The sequence below is a fragment of the Molothrus ater genome, chromosome 6 (genome assembly GCF_012460135.2).
Source record: "Molothrus ater isolate BHLD 08-10-18 breed brown headed cowbird chromosome 6, BPBGC_Mater_1.1, whole genome shotgun sequence".
NCBI lineage: Eukaryota > Metazoa > Chordata > Aves > Passeriformes > Icteridae > Molothrus > Molothrus ater.
This window is the reverse complement of record NC_050483.2, coordinates 20,673,534-20,697,896: the sequence shown is the minus strand read 5'-3', so window position 1 is coordinate 20,697,896 and position 24,363 is coordinate 20,673,534. Positions and strand designations below refer to the sequence as shown.

At 36.1% G+C, this 24,363-nt stretch overlaps 1 long non-coding RNA gene across 1 annotated transcript; it reads left to right on the top strand.

Annotated features, from left to right (window-relative positions):
* The first annotated feature begins 8,743 nt into the window (after window positions 1-8,743).
* On the top strand, window positions 8,744-10,997 carry LOC129046726 (uncharacterized). The gene is made up of 3 exons (XR_008508469.1): window positions 8,744-8,833; window positions 10,420-10,463; window positions 10,930-10,997. It is a non-coding gene; the product is annotated as an uncharacterized LOC129046726 (long non-coding RNA).
* Window positions 10,998-24,363: the final 13,366 nt, after the last annotated feature.

Below are 24,363 nucleotides of genomic sequence, written 5' to 3'. Positions count from 1 at the left end.
CCAGTGGCAATGTTTTCCATAATTTAATTACATATAGCATGGAAAAGTGCATCAGTTTATTCTATACCTGCTCCCTAGTGATTTCATTTAATGCCTCTTAGTTTTTCTCTTATGTGGAAAAAATGAATAAACATGCCCATTCTCTTTCTTCATGCCATCCATGATATCACTTGTTTTCATATGTCCTGTTCATTTATCCTCCTTCAGACTGAGGATTTGTCTAGCTAATTTTTCTCTACTTTCAATCAGTGCAAAGCTTCAGATTATCATTGCTCTCTTGTATTTTCTAGGAACATTTTTAAGAACTCTTCTAGATCTCCAGTATTTTTAAGATGAGGCAATGAAAAAAAAGAAAATAATATTCCAGGTGTAGAACTAACATCATTGGAACGATAGTGCTTCCTGTTCTCTCTGTAAATATCCTAGTAACTTTGAACATCTGTTAGCCTTTCTGATTGCTTTTGAGCTTCATGCTTTGAGTTGATGATTTCAAAGAAATACCAGCACTGTTATCAAGATTTTTCTCCTGAATTGCTGTAGATCCTTTGGAGTCTACTGCTGTGTATGTTTAGTTAGAGAAGTCCCTTCCCATGTGGTTTATTTGCATACTACTGCTAGTTTGTCTGTGCATATTCATAATTCAGGCTGACTGCTGATTAATGTTGGTTTCTGAAAAGCAGCTGTGTGACCCCAAGGAGATGCATGCATTAAACCCCAACAACTCATTTTGTGTAGGCTGCTGAACAGATATGAGACGAAAATGACTCCTGCTCTCTGTTCACCTGGGCTAATTTCAAACCACTGTCATAGGAGTGAAATGCTCTGTATCTTGTTAGAAGTCTCTGGAGTTTACCCAGTCAGATCCATTTGTGATTCAAAATTTATTTATCTTGAAATATGTGCTCTGCTCCTTATAGACTTGAAAATAAATAAGAGATTTATACATTTTCTCCTTGCGAGTTCTAAAGGAAGATAAATATTAAAAAAAAAAGTCACCAATCCTGCTACCAAGAAACAAATCCTTTAGTTATTTACAGATACCAAAGTGTCAAATGAAACTGTACTCTTTTCTCACCACAACTTCATGTATACATACAAATAAGCATTAAAATGAAGCTTAATTTGATGATCCATTGATGAAACCTGATGGCCATCGTCTGAGTGCCCTGGGTATTATTCAAGCTTCTAAACACAGCAGAGTAAGTCTTTGAAATGATTTTTTTTCTCTAAATGAAAGAGAGCAGCACTATCTGACCCAAACTTATGAGTGTTGCTTATCAATGTTAGCATTAATTTTCTGAGACTAAACAAAGCTGCAAGAAATAGCACACAATCATGTTCCCAAAGGTGTGTTGGTATGTTCTGCCACTTTCTATTATGTGCATTTAGGACACATTGTTTTAATTATAAAAAGTAGTATCAAAAAGCTTTAAAAATATATAAATCCAAAGAATTTATAAATTCAAAGCTATGTCTCAGGATAATATATTGCCACTATTTAACATGTAAGTACCTATTAGAATGCATTATGCATGTGCTCCTTTATCTGCTTTTAAAGCACTCATGTCAGAGTTCTGAAGTCCTTCTGCACTAGACACCATTCTCCAGAGTACTGAGTTCACCCTGTAACAAAAATAACTCAGTTGCCTGCTTCTTGGTGTCAAATTATCTGTCCTTATGGTGGTAATCATTACAGAATCAGACATATCACAGCACCTAAATAATGTCTGTGGTAGGGAAGTATTATCTTTTTTCACTTCACAAACGTCATTGTGAAGAAGTTTAAAAATGCCAAGAAACATAAACTGTGGCCTCAGACTACTGCTGTGACTGCCCAAAGCTTCTGAAATCACCACTGTGGGATGACTGTCCTCCAGCCCTGGCTGAAAGCTAGGAAGGACCAAACACACCCCAGTAAAAAGCACAAGATGGATCAACAAGGGGGCATGGCCAGACATTCTTCAGTCAGTGGCTGAAACCATGAGCAATGGTCAGCGTTCTCACTGAAGGTGAGGTGAGTTAATGGAGGTTAGAGCTGACAATGAGACCAGAATTGGTAATTTTATACTTAAACTGTAGGTAAATGAAGATTAGGTCAAGCAAGTAATTCAGTATTGCAGCCTTTTCCGTAAGTGATAGGTTGTCTTTTAATTATGAATGGTTTCTGTAAAGCCCAAAGGCTTCTTCGGGTAATTCATAGATCCTACTGTGAAGGGAATGGACTTTTAATCTTCACCATCTTTGATTGCTAAAAATCCTCTGTCCCTTTGTTTTCTCTCACAGCTTCATCATTTCAATAGATTTTATATTATCTGCACTTAGATTATTAGGGTTTATTATAGCAAACAGACTTTTAAATTGCATAAGGAAATTCATACACAAGGAGGAAGAAAATTATTATGGGACAGGTACCTAGAGACATGAAAAAGTAAAATATATTTTAAAATAAAGCCACAATAGTTTATTTTATAATTTCAGGATTATCTATTTGTAATCAACCATTTCCAAAGTAAATGCATCACACTAAGATAAATGGGAAGTAGGGTGAGTTAGTTCATTCCAAACCTTTATATAATGACTGCTCCATAATTGATGCGAAAAAGCAGAATAAAATAGGCACAGCCTAATACTTTTGAGAAGTGACACCAGAACTTTTCTTTCTTGTTAATGTTTTAGTAAGATTTGTGATTAATTAGCCTGCTCATTTTTACATGTACAGCCTTCACTGTGATGATAGAGGCAGTGGCACAGTGTAGCACAGAAGGACCCACGTGGCCGTGGCAACCACAGGCGATATCCTATGGAGAGCTATGTTCTGAACAAACCCTTATTCTGCTTTCTGTGCTCCAAGTAAGAGTCTTTTAACTTAATTGGGCTCTAAGGCTTTACCATAATTTCCCTGCCTATCTGTGAGGGAATGAAGCCTTGGGAAAAGTGCTAGAATTCCTTTTACAGCTGGCATCTTTCAGCCAGTTATCAGGGATACCAGCAGTGATAATTTGCCTATAAGTGGTGTCTGCAAACTCATTTTGTGTGAACACAGTTGCTTAAAGTGCTTTGGTTTTGCCAACACTATCAAAAACCCTTTGCCTTTAGCTGCTTGAGCTCACTAATAAGCAGTGTCCTTTTACTCAAGCTTCATGTGGCAGGAGTCTGCCTAGTATTTTGCACAGTATTTTCTGGCATTCGTCAGAGATTGTTCTTAATAGGTGTTAAAATTAGGAGGCTGTAACAATCTGCCATTTCACTACTCAGCTATATTCCACTATGGTTGGTGCATCAGTCCAATTTTGTAAATCTTTTCTCCCCTAAAAGGATGCCCTCAAATGTATGTACTAAGTTTTATAGGTAGTAATACATAGATATTAAAATAGGTCCCAAGTGTTCTATAAGTTATTGTGAAAAGACTATGTCTACCTGCAATGCAGTTTTAGAGACAGACAAACTGAGATTTGGAAGGTCAAAAGAAGTGTAAATCAGTGACTTAGACTGCATATGTTCTTAGTTCAAGATGAAACAAGATAAAATATTATGGCAAGTTCCTCAACTGTCAATACAGATGTGTGCATTTACCAAAAAATATATATTACACCTAAATACTAAAAGTATCTACACATATATGTATATATGAATCTGTATATGACTGTCTTTCCTGAGATAAGAACCATTCTATGAAAAAAAAAACCAAACCTTCCATGCTCCTCTATTATATAAGCTTTTAATAAATTAGATACAGTGCAATTAAACACCACAATCTGTTTGTGTAGGTACACATAAACAAAATGCTGGCATAATGATAATTAACCTTACTTTCACCCCAGATTTAAATTAAGTAAATGCTTTGTAAGGGAAAGCCTGTCTCCTGCCTTGCCTGCTTTGTGGCTCCCTAGGAAGGTCTGATTTCTTCTGCTGCTGTTAGGGAAAAGGATATTGATCCCGATCTGTTTGAGTCAGTGGCATATTTAATCAATTCAGAGAAGGTCATACAAGTGTTTCTGCAGCACACACAGTAGATGCTTTAACTAACAGTTATTGAAGTCAATCAATATTGATCATCAAAGTTTCACCAGGGCTTGTGCTGTGGAGAAGAAAATGCAGTTTTTCCTGTACAGCAGGTTGAGATCACAGAATGATAGAATCATTAATTTTGGAAAAGACCTCTAAGATCGTCAAGTCCAACCATTAACCCAGCACTGCCATGGTCACTGCTAAACCATATCCCTGAGTGCCACATCTATGTGTCTTTTAAGCACCTTTCCAGGAATTCCACCAGCTCCCTGGGCAGCCTGTTCCACTGCCTTGACACCCTTCAGTGAAGCAATTTTTTCATAATACTCAATCTAGCCTTCCCCCCTGGCACAACTTGAGGTTATTGCCTCCAGGAAATGTTGTCAAAAGCTTTACTAAAGTCTAGGTAGAACATCCACAGCCTTTCCCTCATCCACTAAAAGGATGTCCCTCTCATGCGAAGGAGATCAGGCTGCTCAAGCAGGACCTGTCGTTCACAAACCTGCACTGGCTGGGCCTGATCCTCTGGCTGTCCTGCATATGCCATGTGATGGCACCCAGGATGATCTGCTCCACGGCCTTCCCTGGCACCAAAGCCAGACTGATAGGTTGGTAGTTCCCTGACTCCTCCTTCCAACATCTCCTGTACATGGGCATCACATTTGCTGACTTCCAGTCAGCTGGGATCTCACTGGTGAGCCAGGACTCCTGGTAAATAACTGAAAGTGGCTTGCTGAGCTGTAACCCCAGCTCCCTCAGTACATTTGGGTGAATTATCTGGCTCCATAGAGTTGTGTGTGTCTAAGTGGAGCAGCAGGTTGCTGAACATTTTCTCCTGGGTTATGGGGGTTTCATTCTATTCCCTGTTTCTACCTTCTGTCCCTGTTGTCAACTCGGGGGGCAGGAAACCTGAAGACATTTCATTTTGCCATTAACAGCTGAGGCAAAGAAGGCATTAAGTACCTCAACTTTTTCCTCAACCTTCGTCACTAGGTTTTTCTCTTCATCCAATAAAGGATGGAAATTCTCTCTAGACCTCCTTTTGCTGATGTGTTTGTAAAAAAAAAAAAAAAAACAATGTTTTCCTTTACGGCAACAGCCAAATTAAATTCTAGCTGGGGTTTGGCCCATCACAACATCCTTTTACTCTTCCTGAGTTGCCTGCCCCTTCATCAACAGTTATAAACTTTTTTTTCCCTGAGTTCCAGCCAAAGTTCTTTGTTAAGACAGGTTGGTCTTCTTGCCCACTGGCTCATTACTTGGAACATGTGGATAGTCTGCTCCTGTACCTTTAAAATATCCTCCTTGAAGCATGTCCAGCCTTCCTGACTCCTTTACCCTTCAAGATTGCCTCCCAAAGGACTCTCTCAGCCAGTCTCATAAACAGGACAAGGTCTGCTGTCTGAAAAAGTCAATCATTTGATAATCACTGTGTCTAAGACGGCCTCCAGCTGTCACATCACCCAGCAGTCTTTCCCTGTTCACAAACAACAGGTCCAGCGGGACAGCTTCCCAAAGTGGCTCACTCAACAGCTGTCAGGAAGTTGTCTGCCACACACTCCAGGAACCTCTCAGACTGATTTCTTGTACTCTGCCCTCTTGTACTTTCAGCAGATATTTGGTAAGTTGAAGTCCCTCATGGGAACAAGGACTAGTGATTGGTGAGAGTTTTTTCCAGTTGCCTATAGAGTGCTTCATCTGTCTTTTCATCCTGGTTGGGCAGTCTATAACAGACTACCAGTTGGATATCTGCCTTGCTGGCCTTTCCCCTGATTCTTATCCATAAATGCTCAACCCTATTTTATAGCCATCCATTGGAGCACTCCCGTTGTGCAAGTCATCTTGCCATGTTTCCATCCCAAAGTTAACCCCATTTGTAATGTCATTGTGGATTCTGAGTCCTCCAGCACCAAGTGTTCTGCTCTACCAACTTAGCCAGAGAGTCCTAATGAGATCACACAGAGCAGAGCATTAACACAGTTTTAAATAGTTTTAAATAGAGTGACAGAAATGTTCTACACATAAAAAATATTTGAGACAATGCAAATCACCATGATTGCTCAAGCTTCCTTTAAGGTTAAGAGTTCATTATTAAAAAAAATGTTGCAGTACTTTGATCCAAAGTACTGTAGCTAACAGAAGTGCTGAAATCATATGAAAAAGAGCAATATAATAAAATTTTTGTTCAAAAATCATAAAACAAGTCCACTCAAAATTTTGCCTGAGGCTGGACACTACGTGCTGTGCCAAGTTTGTTGAGCAAATTTTGTCTCAGTGATTACAAATATTTTAATTTAGGTATATTATTGTTCTGCTAAAAAAAGAATCTGTTTAACAACTTCATATACTACATGAGTTTAAAGACATGCTAATACAGTTTCCGACCTATTAGTTTTTAATCAAGTCACATTAAATTGTTCCACAATGTATGTTCCAACATAGTGGAATGCAGTTAGAAAAGACAAAAGTCTGTCAGGAGGAAGCTGTTTTCAAAAGTCAAATATAGTTTCAGACTATAACAGGCAAAATAGTTTCAGGACGAGCAGAGAAATTTTGATACCACTGTACAAATCACTGGTAAGAATGCATCCAGAGCAAATGTCCATGGCTGCTAAACTCAAAGAAGAGCCGGTAAAGACAAGCACAAATAAAATTATCAAGAGAAGAGAGAACCTGTTTTATGGACTAGAATAATGTGATGTTCAACCAAGTAAAGCTAAGACTGAGAGCAGAGAGGATTGTTCACCATGAATGTCTCACGAGATAAACATCAGAGATGAAGAAAACTGCTTAAGCTGAAGGACAATTTAAGCACCAGAATAAATGGAGATAAACTGACTAGGAGTGAATTTAGCCCATAAGGAGACTGGAATGAGGCTTTCTCTTGTTATATAACCATATTATATCAACTTAAATTATTTGTGAATGAGAACCCACACGGAAGTCACCACTCAAAGGAGGAGCCAAAGTGAAATGACCACTCAGAGACTTTCGATTTTCCATCCTTATACTTTAGAGGATAAGGACAGCATTAATCTTCACAGAATTTTGAAGAATTTTCCCTGTAAATATGCTTTTATTTTTTAATAAACATTTGTACCAGATTTCTTGCAGCCTCATAGAGCAGTAAAGGATTTATTAAGGATTCACAAAGAATATGAATATATATGTATAACCTGGAAAACAAAATTATTACAGTGTCATGTATTTTGATAGTAAATTACAGATTACACTAAACTTTTTGGGGATTTAAACGTCCATCTCATTATAAATAAATTTAATTCAACCATGCTATCCATCTGGAACTCTCAGCAAAGGTAATTAAATACATAATAATAAAAAGAGGGTGATGAACATCTTTGTAGCATCTCAGCTTTGCATGTAAATAGCACCCAAACATTGAATTGTGAGGGATGGCAACAAATGAAAAGGAATTTGCTCTTAATAACAGCTTCATAAATTTGATGCTGGCTTCTCTAAAGTTGATTGTGGTGTTGAATTCTCTGAAGTTAATCCTAATTTATATCAGTATATTCAGGAACAAAATGTGTTTTAGATTCACTTATGTAAGTTAAATGCATTTTAAATGAGTGAAAAAATTATGTAAAGTTCACTGAATTAAATGCCATTAAGTAATCAGGACTGTACTAATATAGATTTACTCAGACCTAGATGGGAGTTCAACTCAATGGATTTTTTTGCTACTGATCTTTAAAAGATCTAGTTTTCATAAATTTTTACTGTCACTGGTGGTCAAACACCTTTTTTTTTTTGCATATGCAGTTGCTTGGGTTGTTTTTGTTGTTGTTGTTTGGGGTTTTTTTGTTGCTTTTGTTTAGTTTTTTCCTTTTTTTTCTTTCTGGAATGTGCATTATGAGATTAAACATCTGAAATATGAGATATCAAATAGCTATGGTTGGAGAGATTCTTTCTCACCTTTATCTCACTTTTTTGCCATAGATAATTAAAGTACATTCCAGGTTTCTTTCTCCTTTCATTTTTACTACTCTATTAAGATCACTTGTTAAAAATTCTTTATTTTGGTTAAAGTGGGGCAGAATATATGTTCAAATGACTGGTTAGCTAAAAATTAGAAAAATATCAGTTAGCCAAAGGTTTCGGTATGATTTGCCCTGAAACGGTAAGGGAGTCTTGTATGGATTGAATTATTTCCCAATAGAAAGTTATGGGATTATGGTAATTTAAAAATATCAAATAATTGGTTTCAGGTTTAGTGAATAGTAAAATTATTTTAGCCTGAAAAACAGATATCTTTCTTAAAAGTTAAGTCATTTCCAATAGTTTCTTGTTGATTGTCAAGGACTTTATGCCTGCCAAATAAAAAGTAGGCTCTTAACCTGTGTTCTCACACTCAGTGATAAACTACAAAAACAAATCCAGCTTTATAGTTCATTGATTTTACACTAGTTCTGCCCTTCTGAAGGATATTTTTTTCCATGCACATAAAGTGGGGGTAGAATAAAAAAGAATTATTATTTTCACAGAATTACAGACACTGTTCCTTGCAAGTATTAATTTTTGCCTTGAGGGAAAGGTATCTGTTTTGAAGGTATCATGGACAAGGCAGAATTAAGGAAATACATTTCTGTATTTCAACTATAACTGCTAGAGTATACTCATAATTTCCATTTGTATTAATCTTTGCAGTTCCCAGCACTTTTTCAGGCCAAGCACTAAACTCATTGAATTTCTTCACAGGCGAGATGAACTGCTGAATGAGAGGAAATAAAGTTCTTGAAGTATGTGAAGGAAATAATAGCAATGATGCAGCCACAGTACACTTTAAAGTACCTGCTGTTTCAGAGTAAGAAACTACCTTCTGACTGTGTTCTACTAATCTTTATTTACTTTGCTTAAAAGTAGTGTCTTGGAGGCAAAAAAAAAAATATATATATATATATACACGCATAAAAAATCTTTAACTTTGCCACTATGTAGAACAATTTTTTTTGTTCTGATTATTTTCCTAGAGCAACAATCTTTTGATGAGTGCACAGTAGATGGTTTCAAAAATGATTTTCTGTTCATTGCTATCTATTTTTTTCCTCAGAAATATAGCAATAAAGTATATTGAATCATTAGTAAACTATTTGATGTCTTTAACACCTTAGCATCAGTCAAGGATTTAAAACTGGTCTCCTTAAAAACTCACAGAATGTGCAAGGAAGCTGAGAAAAATAGCTAAAGTTTTGTTTCAATTTTGCACCTGTGCTTCCGTATCTAGTAATCATATTTTTTTCATTTTATATAAGTTGTGGTTTATGGATTTATTTTATTATTATTTGATGTTAAACAACATTTTTAATTTAATGAATTTGAATTAGAAATCCTTGTGCTTTACTGAGGAGCGCTGATGTGGCAGCCATTATTCAGGGCAGACAGTTTTCTAAAGTAAATAATGTTCTTCAGTTTCTGCCTTCAGAAGTCAGAGCAGAGCTAAACAGACACTTCAGAACTCTGAAATCCAAGTGTTTTCGAACTAGATGGGCATCCAGAGATCATCCTATCAATGATCTTTACTCATTATACACAGTTAAGCTGGAAGTTTGATAACAAGGTGTATTGCCCATCAGAAGGTACTGTAGGTTCTTATTTGTGAGCAGTGCTGTAATGATGCATCTTAAATCACAGCCCTGAAGAGAATACAAGTAGATTGCACCCAACTGGAAAGAAATTAATTAAGAAGAGTCAAGCCAGAATCCATTTATTTGTCTTTGGCAATCTGGCAATTTTTTTGTTAGCTTTTTCCTTTTCAAAAGCTATTTTAAGTACCTATTATTTTGAATACATCTAATTACAATTTCTATGTTTGAAGCAAGCATATGTATCTCACAAAGTATAGGAAAAATAGAACTACAGAAAATTTTAAAAAACATATTTTATGCAATAGTCCCAGTCATTCTATTCCTATTTTGCTTGTATAAATTCTCCCAAATTACCTTCAACTACTTTATAAACTGAATGTAAAAAAAAATAAAAAAATAAAAAGAAACCAAGGATTTTTTCCCTGTGCTGAACCAGATCCAAGTTCTATTTTTGAGTGTGTATGCATATGTAATTTAAAAAAAATACAATAACGCCAAATAACTAGTGTTTCAGACAAAGCTGTAAAACTTCCACATTCATTTTTGTCTTTGTTTTTCACATTTTGGATGCATCCTGAATCAGAGTTTATTCTGAATTTAATTTTCTTTCTAAATTTTGAAATTTGATTCTTATAATTCAGAATATCATTGATTTTTAAAAAAACATTCAGCCCATTTTATACTTTTGATAGAATATAACCTTTCCACTGTCATAAGCAACAGAGTTTAATCCTGTGGTATTGAAATAATAAAAAAGCTGGGTTTTTTATAGTGTTTTTCAACTTTGATTTCCCATTTTCTGCAGAGATAAGATCATGTGACCATTCTCCAAACTGTACTATACTTAAGGTAAGTGGTAGAAAAAGCAGCTTTCCAGTTCACTTAGGTAAATATTCATACTGCACAAAATTATTCTGTTTAATTCTATAATAAAGTAAAAGCATGCATGATCTTAGACCACTTAAGCATTCTTTCATTGTGCAAGTTTTGCCAATGCATACTGATTTCAGTAAGTGTCAAAGGGATCCTTCAGATTACTGGATTTAGTAGAAATGCATTGCAGAAATGAGTTGCTTGTTAGTTCCTGTATTTGGAAGAACTATTCGCACTAAATAGAATTTCTGAACTTTTTTAACACATCCTAATTGTCAAACACCTTCTTTTTTTTATTTTTTAATTTATCATTTTTGGTGTGAAGAAAATGTATTTATGATATTAACAATTAGAGTACAAGATGAAAACATAAACCATGCCAAAAACAAACAAGCAAAATAATCTCATTTTTTATATATTGTGATCAATTTTGTGACGTGAGCCTATGGATTTAGATCACCTGAGAGAAATAGTCCTCTGCCTTTGTCTTCCCCAGAAGTGTTACATGTGATCCTCTTTCCTGGGAATGGCTAAAAACCTGCCTGCCTGTGGGAAGTGGTGAGTGAATTCCTTGTTTGGCTCTGCTTGCCTTTACCTATTAAACTGTTTTTATTTAAATCCATGAGTTTTCTCACTTTTGCTCTAGCAATTCTTTCCTTCATTGCACTGGAGGGGTGTGGGAATGGGCAAGGGCCTGGATGGAGCTCAGCTGCCAGCTGGGGCTAAGCCATAGCAGCATGACCCCGGCAAATCTGTGTTTCTGTACTGCTTTTTCCCCCTGGAATATTGGCTTATTGGTCTGAACAGCAGACAAATCCCAGCCATTTCTCAAATAGCTATCAAAATATTTCATAAGAAATATTGATTACAATAAAAAGTTCAGAGATACTCAGTCTCTTGAGGGTTGCTTGTTCCTCAGATGTAGGGCCCACACATTCATCATCTTTCATTTGCTGAGTCTCAGTGGGACATTGAACTTGTGATTACCCCATTCATCCTTGTAACACCTTCAGGAGGAGGGACAGTGATGGCGTGTCTCCCATGCCTTCCACTGCCCTGCTTAGGCCACAGCCACCAGTGGGGGTGGTGACTGCTGTATCCAGCTTACTCTGGACTTTGGGGGATGGATGGCAGCACGGTAGCCAAGGGCTGTCTGGATCAGTGACCCAGATGTCTTGCTGGTATGCAAATACAAATGAATCATCTGACTTTATAAACAGCGGGCAGCCCAGGGCCCGCTGAGCTCTCCTGCACAGCAGCAGGCTTACGCCAGGATCTCCCTTGGGTGAGGCACCTCCCAAGGTCGTTCCTTGAGGCTGAGACTCCTTGCTACAGCTCATCATCAGTAAGTGATTGGGGGCATGCTTAACTTTGACATCACCTCTAGTGTCTGGGGACCTCAGTGATGACAGGTTAAAAGGCTAGAGGAGTGCTTCAAGACAATGAATGACCACAGGCCTTCAGAATTAAGATAGTGGTGGAAAAGGCACCTGTTTGTGTATTGCACTGTATATAAAACCAGGAACTATGCTCCTATAATTGTCTTTGACTTAAAAAGCATGGTACAAGGCTAAGGTAGAATAAATACTGTTACAAATAAATGAATGCTAATGATAAATAATAAAACTACTAAATGTCACAAAATTATGTAAAGCCTGGCACAAAGTTTGCTGCAAGCACTAGTGACTTATTAGAACTGCAGTTCAGCAGCTGCTGATTATGTCATTTATGAACTAGAACAGACTAAGAACAGTAAATTAGAGAATTTACAGTAGGCTGGCGATAGATCAGCATGTTTTAAGGTCTTCCTCCAGGGATGCTTTGTTCACCACAATTTATCAGGTGTTGAAACTCACAGAAATGGCCTTTGAAAGAACAAACTTGACTAGCTGTTGATTTTAAGCCATACTGTTGAATATTTTATAAAAGTTCGCTGCTAGGACTTTTTGGCAGTGATGCATATAAGTAAAGCTTTGATATAATGTATATGCTATTAATTCTGGGTCTTATAATAAGTTTTATCTCTGGGCTTGAATGCCTCATGCAGACAACCACTCTTATTTCTGATTTTGGGGCTAGATTGACATTTACATGAAATACAGGTTTGTGTTTACATTTTGTATTATGCATCATCCTATCTTCCACGTCATCCGATGCAAACCAGAAATAAATGTTTCTGAAAAACACTCCATGAAAATGGTGGTATTTGTATCATGCAAAGGTCTCAGGAGATTTAATACCACCTTTGATGAGTGCAAAGCAATGGGACAAATTTAAAATATCAATGCCTTGTTCTAATTTGCAATTTAAAAACCATTGCCTGGGGTAAATTAAACTTTTAATGGCCCTGTAAATGAAGCTGTGGAAATTTTCATGACTTAGATTCTTCTTTGGCCTCTTCCAGCTGAGTGTAATAAATTCCAAATGCAACTTGCTTTCTGATATCCCCAAGTCTGTTTTCTTTCTACACCCTCTAGCAGTTTTCGTTTTCTACTCCTACCCTTGAGTCCTTGAATTGCTCCAACAGTGTAACAATTCTCTTATGGGTTTGTACCAATATGCCATGACTACTACAGCTGCTTGCTCTGACAAAGCCTGCTATTTATTTCTGGTTTTTGATCATAAGTCACTCATCTTTTCCAGTTTGTATGGGTAATTTTGGTGATAAAAATCTAAAAAATGAGGAAAGCGCAATTTAAGTACCTTTGTTAAGGTACTTAGTAAAAACCAAAAGTTACATGGATGAAAATGAAAATGTCTTTCACATGCAACCCAGGGCTGGAAGACCTACAATGATAAAACAATGACTTTGGTAATTCTTTGAAATCTTTCAGGTGAGCACAGTAGTATACCATTTTATGAAACTACCTAGCCAGAAAAAAAAAGAAAAAAAATAAAAAGCATTTGGGAAAAATATTTTCCAGAAACAATGGAACAATTTTGGGACAATAAATGATTTTTCACTTGACTCTACAGTCTGCAGAGAAGATGACAGACTGGTATTTTAATGTTAGCTGCCGTAAGAATTTTCCCCTTGAAAATCTTTTAAATGAGAAATACAGAGGACTCTTCGCCTCTGTGACATCCAGCTAAATATTAAGTTGCCCCAGATTCTGCTCACTTTCCTTTTCTCCATTCTAATTCTTTTTTTTTTTTTTTCTTTTTTTTCTTCCCATCAAAGATGGTGTTACATCTCCTGAGTCATCCTTTCCTGTGTTCTGAAAGTCTGGTCACAAGCCTGGGGCAGCTTTCACCACCTTATCAGACAAAGTGGAGCAATGGGAAGGTGTCAGAGCCATTTCTAAGTGCTCAGTGTCTTGGAAAGGGTAAGGAGGCACTGCGGGCTAAAAGCAGGGCTGACAGGAGTGAGACTGTGTGGTGCTGAGGATGTCAATATAACTGAAAGACACGAAGTTGACGATACCCAAGTACCACAGATAGTAAAATTATTTTCTTTCTCATATAAGTAATGACATTGTACAACATTTTATTTCCCTGACTGCATAGCTCCCTTGAGTAATTCAGAGACTTATGAAGACAGCAGTTTACAATTTTTTCTCATGTAAAATGAAAAAAGCTTCTAGTAAATTATAACTATTCAAGCAATAGAAGGCCTAAATATATATATATATATTTAATTGACATTGAAGACAACACAGTGTGTTTACATAAAAACAAATTATTATTAAATCTGTAGGCATGATTCAAATCTCTACATTAGTCCTGCATGAGAATGTGGTACAGCTTCACATTTTGGGCATGGCAATATGGCACACTTATTACATAGCTAGGAAGGAAGATGCAGGGGCTTTTTTGATGTTCACTCATGTACTTGGCTTCAGTCTGTGTTCATATTAGAGCATATATGAAGTGACCTACTTAGCTTCAATCTTGTAGTAAGCTTTTCTTTTTCATAGTCATTAAACCTCTTTTTTTATAGTAAATTTTAGAACTTTGAAAGTATCTGGCATGCTGGTAATCACTAGGAAGTTTACATGGTTAATACATTGTAGTTTCTTTCTCCTCCTTGACTTGCAGAGTTAGATTTCTATTGGAATCTTCAAAATTCAGTAACTTTCAGATTTTTTCTAGATTCAGATTAAACCAATCCTTAGTCTCCTCTGTTTTTGAAGTTTCCAGCTGCAGCTCATGATAGCTTTGGGGTTTCCATACTAGTAATAATTTGATGCATTGGCATATGTATATCTCCTTTAAATCCAGGCTTACAAGTAATTTATTAAAATAATTCATAATTAATTGAGTTTCTAATTTGCCTTTTGGTGAAGCACCCCTGGATGCACAGCATTAACAGTTCTATTGAAGTGTGGCCTGATTAACTGATTAATAGATTTCGCTTTTTACAGGAGCTTCTTACATATGTAAGCATAATTATATTCTATCGCTTTCAGGGAAAAATGGAGTAATTGAGGCAGAGAAATGCTTTGGTCTTGTTATTTAATTAATTACATGTTCTGTGAAAAAGCCAGATTGACAGCTCTGAAGAATCAAGTTCTCTTTATTCATAGCACTATTGAGCACTGAGCTGACCCCCTCACCTGGTACCCATATCTCCCTTGTGCTTATCAGTGTGCTCCAACCCCAAGTAGTATCAATGTAGAAGGATCAGTTTATTGCAGAATGCTGATTTGTTTTGAATTTAATGATTTAAATTCTTCTTATTTTCTAATTATTTTCTCTACCTCCCAAAGTCCTTTCCTGTGGTATTTGGATAGGATTTGCCTCCTCACAGTATCTCTGGAACGTTCAAAGGTCACCTCTTTTATTAGAAAAATGATGGGTTTGGAGTTCAGGAGGGTACCATTCAACCCTTGCAATGTATTTAACATAGAAAAGACCATGATGGCTCTACCTTCTCTGTAGGAAAGGAAAAGAAAATCTCTCCTAACCTTAGCACTTGCTAAGAAGGTAGACATATTTTTAGAAAATATTTGAAAGTGCATTCACTTGTATATCTGGTGTGTGGTTCCTTGGAATCTTCCAAAATCTATACAGAAATAATCTGAGGATTTGTAGTGACATTTTGTATATTGCTAGTGATAACTATTTGTAGGAGTGACAGATGCATGTCCATATTCCTACAACCTTTAACCCATAAAGAGAACGCTATTTATAAAACACCTGCAAGAAAAAAATTAAGACTAGTTTCACCTACTTCAGATGAACAAGAAAAAGTATCTCAAACTGGCATGAAAATTACAGGTGCTTTAAAGAAAGAAGTATATCACCTCCTGCACAGTAGCATTTGAAATTAAGAAGAGACAAATGATAAAACTGTTGTTCATTACCATAAGTAATGAAGGCTGACTAGGTTTGACAGGAAAAGCTTCATTGCCCATAGAGAAACAAGCTGATATATAGCAAGCAACTAGTGCCACAAAGCCTTTGAGGAAAATACAATTGATTTTAATGAAAATTGCTTATGTGTACTTGTCCCTTATTTCCTGACATGAGCTGCGGCGTTGTGCACATTGCTTTATCTCTAGCCTTTAAAAGTATTTAAGAGTAGACATTTCTACATTTTGTAGCATACCTTAGTTGTTTGGGGCTTTTTTTTTTTTTTTTTTGTATTCAACTCCTCTTTAAACACTGCATTTTGTTGTTGACTTGAAACATTTTCTGAAATTTTATTTCTCTGCCTTTGAGACATGTTGCTGATGCATGTGACTCCTTCACATTCTTTCTTTCTTTGCTAGGACTTTTTGGCAGAGATGCATGTAAGTAAAGCTGGTACTGGTATTAAGGTTTCACAGTTTCACTACTGATGGAGATCAGCATATCATCCAGTCCCAGTCTAAAATTTTTCAGTTCTTCAGTGGTTATTTTTATACAGGTGAGATCCTGAAGGCTGTGTTTGTTTATGCTGATTGCCATTCAAAGTGGATACAGAGTCAAGTGTCATTATAGTAACATTTCCTTGCTCTGTGCTCCTTTCCTGTGACTTACCTGAAACACTGTAGGCAGTTAAGATGTGTTTCATTACAATAACAGGCAATCTCCTAAGCCAGGGAGTATTCACAGCCTAAAACATTCACCTTGGAAAATAACCTTTCTTTCTTCTCTACTGGTTGAAGTTCTTGCTGACTAACTGCTATAGTGAATAAATCTCCACTACATGGTGCAAAATAATTCTTACCAAAGAAACAAGCCTGAGTCCTCTGTTTCCTTGAGGGAAAGATCTGGAGTTAAATGAGCAAGCAGCAAAGTTTTAACCCTAAATTGTGTTTATTTCTAAAATCATATCTTTCAACTCTGACACTAAAGTCCTGGAAATGCCTTTGTAGCAGAAAATTGTGGGGGGATCCTTCAGCTGTTACTGTGATTCACTGCTGCCCGAAGCCCTTCATGTCTTCCCAATGTCAGGACTCATGCTCCTTCACCTCTCCTGTGTATCACAAACAGTAGTAATTCTTATCTGTAGCTCTCTACTATTTCAATGAATCATTTTGATCTCAACCTGAGATCTCTTGTACTCCTGAGGCAGCTTTGTCAGGACACCTCAGTCCCAATCTTTGACATTGCTGGCATCTGGATCTCTCTTGCACAGAAATGCACAGACATTGAAAAAATTCTGTGGTGCTTTTGAATATGCAAAAGTGTGAGAGAAAATATGAGCATTCCAAGGAATTTTAATGAACTTTATTTCTGTCCTTATGTTCTTTTTGTTGTTGCTTTTGATTATGAGCTCTATGTCAAATCAACTCTCTCTGGTATATCTGCCTGCTTTTGTAGGGTTCTGGATGGAGAGCTGACACTTTTTTGGAGTCAGCATAGTCAAACTGGCATGCCAGCCTCATCCTTTTAAACAATTTTGAAATATGAAGTGAGATTGTAAGTAATGTTACAAAAAGAAAAGCCCAAGTACTTTGAATCTAAAATGTTCTCTCACACTCTTTTTTTTCACCCCCAAGAAGATTAAATTAGTTCAGTACAGCTCTGGTTATAATGATCTGGTTCCTGATGCTAGTGTGATTAAACTGGGTGCATTAAAGTAAGCAATGATAAATTAAAAGCACAGTAGAAATCTTAGTGGGTGTGAACAGATGAGTAATCTTAATTGGAAATAAAATATACCCATTATTCTGTGCTATAAATGGACTTTTATATTATAAATTGAAGAGATAACTACTTGATGTGTGATGCAGTGCCATATCAGAGAGAAGTTCAGCACAAGTGTCTGTAGTAAAGCCTTTTCTTAGTTCATTAAGGACAAACACAAGTTTCCAAGGTGCCTCAGTAGCATTTCTTTGCATGTGCAAAACTAGTTGCAAGCAATGACCTTTCTTGTAAACATTCAAAATTTTCAAATTACTTTTAGAAAATCCCTTGTAAATACTTTTCTTATAAGTGGTTTCATAGTATATTCACATTCATTCTTCTTCCCAGCACTTTCCAGACTAAATAACACAGTCAGTACTCTTTTGAAATCCATACAAAATGACAGGAATCTGAAAGTAAGAAGTGATTACCTAAGGCCCAAAGCACCTAAGAAAAATCTATGTCTTTCAGTTTAATAGTTCCACATGACCAACATGTATGATGGTATTCTCCATACAGAGTATATGAAATATACTTCTCATGATCGGTGTTTGAGATTGGTGTTCTCATGTTATGAGAACTTGTTTTTTATTCCAAAGTAATATTCACTATTATCTTCCTTCATTAGTAGAGTCTCATGAAATTTCCATTACTTCTCAGTAGGAAGAGAAAAATGGTCTGTGTGGGTTGGGTTGGCTTTTGATAACACAAAACCTTATTTAATCCTATTAACTCAAAACTTTCCAATCCCTATCAAATTTCAAGAGTCTATTACATACAATTCTAGTTGTGAATAAACTCTAAGAAATGTTTGAGGCTGTCCCCTCTGTGATTGCTGTGTTGAGAGCTACATAGATCCTACATTCAAAAGAACAATTAAAAAATATCTCCGTTCCTAGGACCTAAGTATTTCAGAGCATTTGGTTCTCTAGAAGGAAGTCTAAGGTGTAATTGTCACTTCTACCACATATAACTTTGTTGACCTTAAATGAAGTGGTAGTCCTAAAGAGTGTAAAACCCAAAAAATTATATCACTACAATTATGAACAAGAATGAGAAAATTAGTCCCAGTTCTTTTCTCTGGAAACTAAAGCTCAAACTTTATAAAAATGAGAGACTTTTGCTTCTGAAACAAAGATTTGACCCATAGAGCCAGAGGACCTGTGAAAGAAATGATCATATAACTTCTACTCTAATTAGGCTGCAATACAGCAATGAACCAACCTAGATAATTAACTGAACAAAGAATAACCATGTCAGCTCTGGGTGCTGACAGCTGGTGCTCTGTGTTTGCCAACATGCCCTGTTGTGTTAAATTTAATTACACTGAAATATCCTGCATATATTGTATTTGAATTAAAAGATTTTATTTTGCTGTAAGGAGCACTGTTCTTCATTCAGCTCAGCAATCTGAGGACTGAAGGTTACAGGGACAGAGAATTCACTAAGTTGGAAACGATGATCTAATAACTTTTTTTTCTACTTTACACCTCTGACCCTCATTTTAAAAATTATTCACATGCGGGTGACTGCCAAATTCTTGCTGTCTGCTTTATACAACATTTACACTGATCCTAAACTGCACAGGATCTGAAGCAGCCACCTTATGAGCTCATATATCACATTTATAAGTATCTCTAGAGACGGGTAGTGCAGAGATACAGATAATGCAGAAAGATATTCTATAGACTGCAAAGTTTGAGGGCTTGTAGTCTTGAATTACAAGTGGAAAACAAGGTATGTTCTGGCTTTGCACATGCTTTCCTTATGCCAGTCCAATTTCACTAAAGCATAATTTATTTGCTTCTTTCCTGAATTATAACAAAATTAATCTATGAGTTAATCCCAAGAAAGAATGCAAAATTGCTAAGTGTCCTGCATTAGAGTCACTAACCCTGGAATCAGCTTTTCTAGTTGGTCTAAGGAAGACTGTGTTAATCCTTACATTCAATGTGTGTTGTAAATCTTATGTATCATTTCCATTTTATTCTAGCACCAGAGGTAGCAAGTCTTAGAGTGACCTTTATTCCATTTGTTTTTCAGTTAAGTAAATTACATCATTGTGTCCAATTTGTGCCTTTTATAAATCTAAAATGAATACATTTCTGCCACTCTCCACAAGATTAGACTAATATTAATGAAAACCTCAAAGTATATTATTTATTTTTTTCCCTGTTAAATCTATAGATTATTTTTTTAATAGAAGAATTATGCTGGCTGTAAGGTGAGTGGATTTGAATAATTGAATTCCTACACAATCAAATTCAAAGTAAACCCAGTATTTAGTAGAGATTCAATGCATTTGCAATACCTTGGAGTACACTCTCAGTAAAAAAAATAGTAAGGCCTCCTTTCTCTTAGGAATTTTCTGGAATCAGAAGGCAGCACAGTGCATGAAGAATTTAAGTTCCTCTGTATAAACTAACACTAAATTCCAACCTTAAGCAAGATGCTTATAACCATATGACCCTATTCAACCACCCCTTTTCCTTGTGCCCCAGAGCTCAGGAATTTGCAAGAAAATGCTGCTCTGCTTCTAGTATGCAGTTAGGAAATATTTATATCTACATACAAGATAATCTTTCCAGTTGTAGTTGGAGATGGTGTTCTCTCACCTTTCTTATTATATCAGTAATTGTTGCAATTGTTAAACAAAAGGGTGAAAATTCAGTTTGCCTGATGTAGCTAAAATCTGTCTTTGAGAAGACAATCTTAATCACTAGGCTCCAGATTTGAGGATGCTTCTTGAACCTAGCCCAGAAAGTGTTTGCTGGCTCTGAGTGGAATGGCACAGCTTTTCTTGTTGACATTCTTAAACTGCATTCTTGCTCCCAAGCTGATGTTTCTGCTATGCAAAGTGACAACTGGGAACAGCTCTTAGCACATTCTGTGAGTGGGGGTTGATCTATGCCAGCAAGGTCAAACATTCCTTGAGAATAATCAGGGGAGAGCATTTCCTAACATAGAAGTAGACCATTCTAGATTCAGGTGTGAGCTATGGAACTTGTGAGCCTGGAGCCTTTCTTTGTGTGCTCAAATGTGTAACTTGAAGGACAATGGACCTTTGAAACAGAGCACTGCCAGAGGCTGCTGATATACACAAGGTTAAGGACATGCATGTGAATTACTTTCACTGATAAAGACCTAGCAGTTTAAGAAATACCCAGACAATACCATTTCCCCAGAGGTTTAGAAGTAATAATTTAATAGCAGAGTCCTTAAATCTTTTGCAATATTTACTGGTAGATATGTGCATGCCTTTGGTGCTGTTCTGGTAACAATTAATTCACAAGGATAATTATATGCTCTGGCAGGGATATAACAGTGAACATTCAACTCTTTATTAATTCCAAGAGATGATTTTTAGCATATGGTTGAGAAATTCTTCATTCTTTATTTGGATTTTTTACTTTGCTTTCTCTTTTCACTTATGCTGTCTTCGGTGGACAGCTTCAGTCCAGTTACTTAGCATGAGGCTGTCAGGCTTCCTCACTGGATTTATCAAAGGCAACCACACAAATGAATAAAGTTCAGACTGACATCCTCTGAGGTTATACAGTTTAAACAAATTCACATTGGCCGTTTTTTTGACAATAACTCTCCTTACACACCTTGCATTGCCCTCTTTTTTATGTTCCCCTCAGACTAATTACCACCCTTTAACCTGCAGTGACTTTAACATCAAATCTCTGTTCTGCAGCTATCAGTTGTGCAAGTTGAAGTAAATGGCTTAAAGAATTTGGGACAGTGGTAGAATTGGAAGATGATTAATAAGGTTTTCTTCCTATGTTTTATTGGCTGACATTGCCACCTTGTGAATTCATGTCCTTCCTCCTAAAGGGATATACACATGTCCATTTGGAAATGACATGCGTTATTGTGTTTCTGTGTTTTGGTATTGTGTTTCTGTGTTTCTGCCTCTTGGCACTGAAAATAATGAGCTGAAACTTTAGTGAGTCTTTTAATTCACAGCAACTGCTTTATTTCATTTTGTGTTCCTTAGCATGACTTAGAAAAAAAAAATTAAGTGTTAGAAATATAAACTATTTAGCATCAGATTTTGCATATGACAACCAAACTAATGATTCAGTAATTATAGACTTCCAAGAAGGCTGACTAATATATCTCAAAATAGATTTGATTTGATCAGCTATTGGAAATTACATCCTTTTCCAGGAGCTAAGTTTAGAAAATTGTTCTCATATCAATATAATGCATTTGCTCCAGTAAACATTTTTCAATCTTGATATTAGCAGTTCCTCAATCTTAAAGAAGTATTTCTTACATCTAAATACATTAATTTTTGAAGTAAGCTATCTAATTCCATGAAGGTACTCTGTATAGCTCACATCAACAACTCATAGCTGCTTGTTATGCAACCAAAGCTGTAAGACATCCTTGGCATGTTGCAGGTTTTTCATAAACACTGGAATAGGATCCATTATCATATCTGTCAAACCATAGTGTAAGTGAAAAATATGAGCTCTGCCTCCTAACTTACTGTAACAAGAGTCCTGGAAAGGCATCTTTGTGGCTGTCAGTGTGAATGTTTCTCTGGTGCACTTAAATTATTTTTTAACTCTCCAGCTTTTTATGTGACAGTATTGCAGGAAAGACCAAGTCCATATTGGGTTGGATGTTTTCTCAGGTTCTTGTGGAAATCAGCATCAGAGATAATCAGTAGCTTTACATGCTAAGGGAGAGTAATTATTCTAAAATATCAAAACAGCTATGGGAGTCTTGTGAGGTTTTTCACTGTGTTGCAAAGCTTTCAGATCAAATGTCTCCAATTTGTAGGCAGAGGACTATCTAGGGAAGAAGGGATCTGCTGTTCTTTTAGCTTATTTATTAATTATAATTTTGTTTCTTTTTTATGAGTCTTAAATCTACAAATGTAATTTGTGGTCTGCTACTCATACTGGGAGTTTTATGTTTCACACTCGTTGATTTTAAAGATTCAGTGGCCAAAGTCTGTTTCCATGATGTCTGCACAAATCTTCTTATTCTCCTGGAAGTGGGGGAAGTCAAAAATGTTCTCTTATAGGCTACAGTAACATTGATGAGGAGGGTTAAGGAAGATATACTTTAACTGCTGTTACTTATTCTTTTTGCATATTGGAGAAAAAAAGCTTTAACCTCTAGACAAACACTCAAATACTTTTCTCAACAGTTCTCAACATGAGAATAGGGGCAAAATAATATTTCTCTAGCAGAATGAATATTTGAGAAATATAAGGTACCAATTCTAAATCCTCCAGTTGTAATCTTGGAAAAATCAGGCAATGAAGTACTGAATGCATAGCTGGAAACCTTATAAAATGTCTTTTTGTTAATGAAATTAAAATTCCCACAGAAATATTTCTCTTCTGAGCTCCTGAAATGAAGAAAAGGTTTTTGTGAGCTTTCCTGTTTATTAACCTCTTAAAAACCATACCGCAATTTATTAAAACGAGGGTTGTGAACAGGGCTGTAAGTGAAAGTTCACACTGAAATACACAGAGGGCATTGCAGAGCCACCTACCTGGTGTCAGTTAAGATAAAGCAGACAAACAGGTAAAAAAGAGATATTTCCCTTTTCTGCAGCATATTTCCAAAAACAAAACTTGTCTTAGTCATTTTGGCTTAATTTAACCAGTAACACGCTGTGATAGGTGTTAGTAAGATACAGAGTGTGGCAATTCAGCTTTCTTTATGTCAAATACAATGTAAAATGGGTAAAATGAGTTAGTTAAAAAAAAAAAATATCCAGGTGTCTTTGGAATAACAGGGCCAGTGCTTTTAAAAGCTGGGATGTAAGAGAATTATAATACTAAAAAAGCCTGTTTTGCCTATATTATGGCTTTCTAAGTTATTAGAAAATAACAGTATCACTATAGTTGTTAGTATCCAAGTGCAGAGTAGATTATATTGCCTACTTTTAAGAAGGCAGGCTCAGTAAAATCCCTGAAGTATCTTACGTCCTCACTAAAGCAAAAAAATACTTTATTCATAAAGGACTCCTCAATCATGAAAATCCCTCTGAGCATTTTAGTAATTAACCTCTTCATTCACTCTATCATATATGTGTCTGGAATTGTGTTTTTATATGGAGTGTCAGTTAGAACCCCTCCACTCAAATCCAAATCTCTACATAGTTACAGGATATACATTCTCAAAAAATAATCTTATGTGAAAACTTTAATGTCCTGGATATGTACTGAACCATATCGAGGGGCCAATGTAATGAAATCAAAAAGGTCTCATTGGATGTGGATATTAGAGTTGGGGTTTTTTCAGGTATTTAGGTAGACAGGGATCAAACTGTGTCTAATCTCCAGATGACATTAGAAATCATAAAAATGCATGAAGAATCTTTTAAGTTCTGAAAAAGTAGTAAAACCCTGGTGGAGCAGTTATTTTGTTCAAACTTATTTGACTGCAATAGGAAATACATAAATATATCCAAGGACAAAACCCTACCTTTGAGGTTTGAAAGCTTGATGATGCTGTACTTTTTTTGGACACAAAAGGTGTTAAATAGTTTCAGAGACCTGAATGGTCCTGTAATGAATCTCAGTAATGAAGAAGTTATTCAGAATGAATGGAGATAATTAACAGATTGAAGTTGTGCAAGCAACAAGTAATTGGATTGTTGGTGGATAATTTGTTTCCAGAGACATTTTTACTATCTGGTCATATGCTATATTTTGTTCTTATCTTTATATTCAAAAGCAAATTGTCTTCAAATCTTGGCTTATGCCCAGTGTGATCTCGAATATTAAGTTACTTGAAGAGAAGTAGGTACTGTTTAAAAATATTCCTTTTAGCAGTTGTCCACAAG